Raw genomic sequence first — 8,758 nt, forward strand, 5'->3', positions numbered from 1 at the left:
CTATTGTGTGGGTCACTTTGCGGGCATTGTAGGATGTACAGTATCCCTGACTATCCAGTAGATGGCAACACCACCCCCACCCCAGTTGTGATAACCAAAAATGCCTCCAGATACTGTCTCATGTATCCTGGAGTGCAAAATCTCCCTAGCTTGAGAACTATTTTGATACTTGTTTAAGCAGGACTCACATATGTCTGATGAAAGGGTCATGTAAAAAAGCATTTCATTTTAGGTAGCAATTACCTCGGTAGAAACTAGATTTACTATTTCATAAATATTAAAAACACCCACCTTGGATAAACCTGCATCAGTCCTGGGGAAACCAAGCTGAAAACATAGGATGTTGACTGGTCCTCAGAACATGTTGTGGCTGAGGTGGTAAAGAGCCCACTTGTAATGCAGGAGACCCAGTTCAGTCCCTGGGTCAGGAAGATCGGGATGGGGGCATGACAGCCCACTCCAGCATTCTTGCCTGGAGAATCCCATGGGTAGAGAAGCCTGGTGGGCTGCAGTCCGTGGGGTCGCTTAGAGTTGAACACGGCAGTTCCAGTCCGGGCTGGAACCAGTTGCACACACAGGCAGGAACGCCAGCTTGGTGCTCTGCCTCGGATGCAGTGTTCAGGGCCCTGCTTGTGTATGACTGGAGGAGGGGGGCGAAAAAGTGGATAGGAAGCTGTAGAAATAAGATGACTGCAGAATAGAGAGAGAATACAGATTTACAATGTAGGTAAGAGTTACTAAACGAGAGAGTAAATGACATTTCTAGTGTTCATGCTAGAAAAGCTAAAGTTTTTAAAATTTGTTAATAGTTCATAATGCAGAAAGATTATAAAAGGGTGTGCTTACATGTCAGGTTAGACAAAATGATGTTTAAAATTTTGCGGAAAAAAATTTGTGGGAGGAAATTTTTAATGAGTGAGAGGCTCTGGAAGGAATTTATGTTATCTGGGAGTATCTTTGTGCTAGGAAGAAACAAAGGATAAATTGTTAGTTGTTCCTGTATTTACCCCCCCAAACTTAAAAATTTACAAACACTGAGAAGAGTTGAAAGAATAGTACAATGAAATCCATACATCCTTCAGCTAAATTCAGCAATTAAAATTGTGTTGCATTCACTTTCTGTTCTTAAATAATGTAATTTCATGAAACAATTTTTTACCAGTATTACTGTAGAGAAAGTTTGGGACTAGATAAAATAGAGCAGGCTGATAAGCAAAACAAAACAAGTAACAATGTGTTTTCAATGAGTTGGAAGTCAGGGCATCGATGGAGGGATTTTCTTGGACAGGAAGAGAAACATGTTTTCCTGTGTCCATAAGGAAGACAGCAATGTGGTAGTTTGTAGGCATGAAAAGTTTGTCCATGGCATATGGGCATCAAAATATAGAAATAGTAGTACCACTACTTCAGAAGCAAGTAGTCATAAATGAGGAAAATCATGTACAAAAAATCAAAACCCCCCAAAATTAAACCTGGTAGTTAACTGGCGTCTGTAGTATCTCATGTGTATAAAGTGTAATGTGCAACTGGATGCTCTGCATAGTTTGATCACCAAAGCAGAATATAGAACTTAAACATAGGGGAGGAAAATCACTTGGCTCCAAAATGATCACCCGGGAAAAACTTCAGATGCCAGATGTCAAGGTCATTGCTCCTGAAAGTTTAGCCTGGAGATCAAAAGTGTCAGTGTCACTTGCAGTTTTTGAGAAATAAACTCAAGTCTTCCCTGGTGGTTCAGTGGTTAAGAATCCACCTTCCAATGCAGGGGACAGGTTCTATCCCTGGTCAGGGAACTAAGATGCCACATGACACCTGGCAACTAAAGCCCACAGGCCACAACTAGAGAGAGGCCCTCCTGGGGCAACAACATACCACAAGACGGGATGTAGCCAAAAAGAAATAATTTTTAAAACTACAGTGTAGAAGGAAATGGCAATATGCCTGCCTGGGACCCCGCGAACAGAAGAGCCTGGCAAGCTGCAGTCTGTGGGGTCACAAAGTCAAATGTGACTTAGGTACTAAAAGCAAAATACTACCCCAGATCTCCTGAAATGATCTGCATTTTAGTAAGATTCTCAGGTGACCTATATGTACATTAAAGTTTGAGAAGCATAGGCTGCAGTACCGCTGCGTTCCCCATGTAGTAATGATATAAGGGGCGGAAGTTCCTGCTGTAATCTCGCCTGGCTAAGTGCAGCCCTTAGCACAAGGGCATTGCTGTGCCAACCTTGCCCTGCGCCGCCTTACCAGGCAATGGTTACTGCTAGGGACCATTGGTGGTCCTGCTCAGCCACGGGTCGGCGCTGCAGTGGGTCTCTCCCGTAAGCAACGTCAGTGAGCTGCCATTAGTGGGCCCTTCAGTCAACAGTCAGGCCAAGAGGTGGTGGTCGAGAGGAGAGTGAGGTAAGAGGTGGATCCCCGCTTTCTCCCCAGGTCCCCACAGCCCACCCACCCAGGAAACAGGCTGGGGGCTGTGTCTTGCAAGGCTCCAGAGCCCCCACCAAGACCGACTACTGGTTGGCGCAGGCCTTGAGGAAGCGGTGAACCTCTCCCCTGTCCCCGCCTCTATGACTTAATGGCAGTGGCAGTCGCTTGGGTCACAGTCTGCAGCACCCATCCCCTGCCGTTTGTGTGGCCTGAGGATCCTGAGGGCCAGGGGTGACCCGGGCGCCTGGCTTCCTTAGCAATGACAGTTGAGCAGGGTCGGGACTGGGCCCTGAGGGCACCGCCAACTGAGATCTGCCTCCTCTTAGCCAGGATGTAATTCTCCAAGCTAGGCTTCAAAAGTATGTGAACCAAGAACTTCCAGATGTTCAAGAAAAGGCAGAGGAACCAGAGATCAAATTGCCAACATCCGTTGGATCACTGAAAAAGCAAGAGAATTCCAGAAAAACATCTGCTTCACTGACTACACTAAAGCCTTTGACTGTGTGGATCACAATAAACTGTAGAAAATTCTTCAAGAGATGAGATTACCAGACCACCTTACCTGCCTCCTGAGAAACCTGTATGCAGGTCAAGAAGCAACAGTTAGAACCGGACATGGAACAACCGACTTGTTCCAAATTGGGAAAGGAGTACGTCAAGATTGTATATTGTTACCCTGCTTATTTAACTTACACACAGAGTGCATCATGCTAAATGCCAGGCTGGATGAAGCCCAAGCTGGAATCAAGACTGCCAGGAGAAATATCAATAACCTCAGATGTCCAGATGACACCATCCTTATGGCAGAAAGCAAAAAGGAACTAAACAGCCTCTTGATGAAAGAGAAGAGTGAAAAAGTTGGCTTAAAACTCAACATTCAGAAAACTAAGATCATGGCATCCGGTCCCATCACCTCACGGCAAATAGATGGGGAAACAATGGAAACAGTGCCAGACTTTATTCTTTTGGGCTCCAAAATCACTGCAGATGGTGACTGCAACCATGAAATTAAAAGATGCTTGCTCCTTGGAAGAAAGGCTGTTGCAAAGCTAGACAGCATATTAAAAAGCAGAGACATTACCTTGCCAACAAAGGTCCGTCTAGTTAAAGCTATGGTATTTCCAGTGGTCATGTATGGATGTGAGAGTTGGACCATAAAGAAGGCTGAGTGCAGAAGAATTGCTGCTTTTCAACTGTGGTGATGGAGAAGACTCTTGAGATTCCCCTGGACAGCAAGGAGATAAAACCAGTCAATCTTAAAGGAAGTCAACCCTGAATATTCACTGGAAGGACTGATGCTGAAACTGAAGTTCCAACACTTTGGCCACCTGGTGGGAAGAGCCAACTCATTAGAAAAGACCCTGATGCTGGGAAAGATTGAAGGCACGAGGCGAAGGGGACGACAGAGGATGAGATGGTTGGATGGCATCACCAACTCAATGGATATGAGTTTGAGCAACTTCAGGAGATGGTGAAGGACAGGGAAGCCTGGCGTGCTGCAGTCCACAGGGTCACAAAGAGTCGGACACGACTGAACGACTGAACAACAACAGAGCCCGGACCTAGACCTCGGAGGGTGAGAGCTGAGCTTCAGTAACATGAGTGTAGGTGTGAAAGCAGGTTGGCCTACAGATACAGATAGCCACGAGATGGTCAGAACACCCTGGGATGCTCCCTTGCTGAAACTTGGGTGAAATTAAAAAGGGAACAAAAGAAGGGGAAATGTTTGCTTTTTTATGGTAATAAAATCAACTGCTTTTTCCAATAAGGCTCTGCTATGGACTGAATGGCAGAAAGTGAAGAGGAACTAAAAAACCTCTTGAAGAAAGTGAAAGAGGAGAGTGGAAAATTTGGCTTAAAGCTCAACATTCAGAAAACTAAGATCATGGCACCTGGTCCCATCACCTCATGGGAAATAGATGGGGAGACGGTGGAAACAGTGTCAGACTTTATTTTTTGGGTTCCAAAATCACTGCAGATGGTGACTGCAGCCATGAAATTAAAGACGCTTACTCCTTGGAAGGAAAGTTATGACCAACCTAGATAGCATATTAAAAAGCAGAGACATTACTTTGCCAACAAAGGTCCGTCTGGTCAAGGCTATTGGTTTTTCCAGTGGTCATGTATGGTGTGAGAGTTGGACTGTGAAGAAAGCTGAGCGCTGAAGAATTGATGCTTTTGAACTGTGCTGTTGGAGAAGACTCTTGAGAGTCCCTTGGACTGCAAGGAGATCCAACCAGTCCATCCTGAAGGAGATCAGTCCTGGGTGTTCATTGGAAGGACTGATGCTGAAGCTGAAACTCCAGTACTTTGGCCACCTCATGCAGAGAGCTGACTCATTGGAAAAGACCCTGATGCTTGGAGGGATTGAGGGCAGGAGGAGAAGGGGACCGCAGAGGATGAGATGGCTGGATGGCATCACTGACTCGATGGTCATGAGTTTGAGTAAACTCCGGGAGTTTGTGATGGACAGGGAGGCCTGGCATGCTACGATTCATGGGGTTGCAAAGAGTCGGACACGACTGAGCGACTGAACTGAACTGAACTGAGAACTGAATGTGCCCCCCCACTCCAGAGTCACATGCTAAAACCCTAACCCTAACATGATAGTATTAGAAGATGCCCTTTGGGAGGTAAAGAGATCATGAGAGTGGAGCCTTCATCAATGAGATTAGTGTTCCTATAAAAGGAATGTGATGACACAAATGAACTTATCTACAAAACAGAAACAGACTCAAACATAGCCAGCAGACTTGTTGCCAAGTGGGAGGGAGCGTGGAGGAGGGTTGGAGGAGGGAGCGTGGAGGAGGGAGCGTAGACTGGGAGTTGGGATAGGCAGATGCAGATTGTTACATATAGAATGAGTAAACAAGGGCCTCCTGTGTAGCACAGGAACTGTATTCAATACAGCCACTGCTGTTTAGTTGCTCAGTTGTTTCTGATTCTTTGCAACTCCCCACCAGGCTCCAGGCTCCCCATCCATCGAATTTCTCAGGCAAGAATACAAGAGTGGGTTGTCACTTTCTCCTCCAGGGGATCTTCCCGACCAAGTGTCGAACACAGGTCTCCCACTTGGCAGGCGGATTCTTTACCACTGAACCACCTGGGAAGCCCCACTATTCAATATCCTGTGATAAACTGCAACAGAAAAGAATATGGAAAGGAATATATATATATGTAAAACTGAATTACTTTGCTGTACAGTAGAAATTAATACAATTATATACCTCAATAAAATAAATTTAAAAAAATAAGAAGGGATATGAGAGCTGACCCTCTGTCTGCGCTCTCTCTTGGCAGGATGCGAAGAGAAAATGGCTGTCTTTAAAACAGGAAGCGAGCATGCCCTCACCAGACACTGGATCTTGCTCACACCTGGATCTTGAACTTCCCAGCCTCCAGAAATGTGAGGAACAACCACTTGCTTTTAAGCCACCCAGTCTCTGATATTCTGTTAGAGTGACAGAAACCAAGAAAAGCTGGCTAGGTCAATGTGACGGGTATATCCACATTGTTTCTCCTATTAACTGGTTCACATTGGTGGTAGGAGAACCTTAAGCTGACGGGATGGAGACGTACTCTTTGGAGGCCTGTATGAACTGGACTGGGATAAGAGCCAGACGTCCTGGCCAGAATCCTCTCCCTCCTTCACCGTCTTCTAAGGGAAGAGTAAAACAGGGAATCAAATATAATACAAGTTTACCAGTTGGCTCTGGAGTTCACTGGGACTTGGACTTACAACCTGGATATAACACTTAGGGCCTGTATGACCTTGGGCAGGTTACTTGACCCCTCTATGCTTCTGTTTCCCAAGTTCAGTTTCCTAACTTGTAGAAAGGGGATAATAATTGTATCTGCTTCAATAAGTGGTGATCTTTGGGAAAATTAACTGAGATAATGCCTATAAGGTAAAAGGCCTAAGCATAGTGTTTGATAAAAGTAACAGCTTTGATGTTGCTATAGTTTATTTATTTTTTGACAGGAAATAGGATTTACTGGTGAGCGTGATTAAGGAGGGGACAGCACGGATGCTCTCATGAGTTCAGCGCCCGCCATTTGTCCAGGGGACCGTGATTAGGGATGTATTTGACCCCACAGCCATCCGGGATGACCCACTTTTCTGCCACCATGTTTTCAGATTCATCCGCATTAAACTTAGTAAATCCCCACTTCTTGGAGATGTGGATCTTTTGGCAGCCAGGGAGCTTGAACTTGGCCCTGCGGAGGGCTTCAATCACTTGCTCCTTGTTCTGCAGCTTGGTGCGAATGGATATTATGACTTAGCCAATATGGGCCCTGGCCACTGTGCCCTGGGGCTTTCCAAAGGCACAGCGCATACCTGTCTGGAGCCTAGACTGGGGACAGCGGGCCAGTCATGAATGCCCACCAGAAAGAGTTGTCACCAAGGTCCCTTAGGGCAACCTATGTGGGAACAGGTTGTACACACTACTGAGGAGGCTGCTGCTTGCAACCATTGCACACTGGGCCCTCATGGTAGTGTTCTTTATTATCACGACAGAGGAAACCCGTTTTGTCGTGCTAAAATTGGAGGAGAGAGATGTTGGTAGGTGGCTTGAGAAGAAGACTTTGTAAAACACTCTTGAGAAAGAATGGGGCCCTTCAGGATTGCCTGATAGTCCCATGAAACTGCAAGTATTTTCTAGCGTTGCTCAGCAGCCCAAGTGGCTGGGGAAAATATTTGATTGGATTGATGTCAGGTGCAGCAGAAGGTGTGAGAGGACTAGGGGACTGGCCTGGGTTCAGTTGAAGACCTGAAAGTGTAGGTTTACTGTTCAAATCTTCTCATCATTTTAGAAAGAACTGGTGCCATGCAGTGGATAGAAACACACCCCACTTCTCAAACTTCAAGTCTTTGGAGATAGCGACACAATTCTGCCTTCCATACATAACTGATGAGATTTGTAGTATAACACATTATAACACATTTCATTTTCTCGTGGGCATTTCTACATTTTCATTGTATTGAAGAAACTTGAGCAAATGACCTATTTGGCTTTTAAGTTTGTGAAAGCATAATTTTAAGGAGATTTGAGAAATGTATTCTCAAGGGTGTAAAAGAAGTATTTATAACTTAAGTCATGAGGTATTCACTTACTCATTCATTTATTTGACAAATATTTACTAAGTGCCAACTAGTTGAAGGCCAGCTGCTCTAAACAGAATTGAAAATGTCCTTCCCTTCAAGACGGTGGAGAAAATATTGATGTAATGGTGATAGAAGAGAAAATGCCCAAACAAAACTGCTCATCAAGTTCTCCATGAAGTCAGAGGACAGAGCTTTCTTCATGGTGAAGAGGGGAGAGAACGTGTGTTTAGGAGGCAGCTTGAGGAGGAGGGCACACTTGAGCTTTAATTTGAGGATAAGTTAGAATTGCCTGGATTATGTCGGAGGGAAGGAAGAGAAACTAACAAAGTAGAGAGGTTTGGGTTGTGTTGAAGAAAGTGTGGGGCAGTGGGCAGCCCTAGGGATGTGAAATAGTGGAAGATCAGATAGCCCTAGAAGTTCAGGCCAGTATCTGATTTGTTTTCATATCTGACCCTCTAGCACCAAGTAGAGATCCTTCTTCTAGGTACCCAATACATATTTATTGAGCAAACGAATGAATGAGGTGTAATTTTGCTTCAGTTTATGGAGCACTTCCTAGGCCATCTTTTAAACTTTATATAGGCAGTGGGTAACCACTGACTATTCAAACTTCATTTATTCAACAAATATTTGTTCAAGGTTTTCAAGTAAGGAAATGGTATGAATTGAACGATGATGCAGGAAGATCAATACTCCTGGTTCATTTCCTGGATCAGCAGCATAGACACATAAAGTTTGTTCAGAACGTGTTCTCAGGACAGAATTAGTTTAAAGAAGACGTTCAAGCTGACTAAATCAAAGACCCTACCCAAAGACCCTACTCCTATCTCCTTAACGGTGACACTGTGGCCCTGCTGGTTGCTGCCCCAACCCTAGACAACCACTGCAAAAGAAATGGGCCAATTTTGGAAGGACTTGATACAAGCTGATTTCATGCTTTTCAAATTACTTACTTGTTGGCTACTTTCCCTAGATGTCTAGTCTTTAGAGGTCTGGAGGATGTTAGAAAAATTATTTTTTATACCACAAAGTATCTAGAATATCCTGTATTTTTCAGGGGGAAAGGGTTAATAGTGAACCTTCCAAAAGACCATGGCTACTTTGACTTGCAGCCTAAGCAACTTCTCGGACATTTTCCACAGGGGAGTTGGGATGGATGAGCTGTCAGTCACTGTTGTTCTTGGAGCGGGGCACTGCAGCGCTCTGGCCAGCCACCCCAAGAGA

At 44.9% G+C, this 8,758-nt stretch overlaps 1 pseudogene; it reads right to left on the bottom strand.

Moving 5' to 3' along the window:
• Nucleotides 1-6,821: 6,821 nt before the first annotated feature.
• LOC122426913 lies at nucleotides 6,822-6,946 on the bottom strand (annotated as a pseudogene).
• Nucleotides 6,947-8,758: the final 1,812 nt, after the last annotated feature.

This window comes from Cervus canadensis, chromosome 24 (assembly GCF_019320065.1).
Source record: "Cervus canadensis isolate Bull #8, Minnesota chromosome 24, ASM1932006v1, whole genome shotgun sequence".
Taxonomy (NCBI): Eukaryota; Metazoa; Chordata; class Mammalia; order Artiodactyla; family Cervidae; genus Cervus; species Cervus canadensis.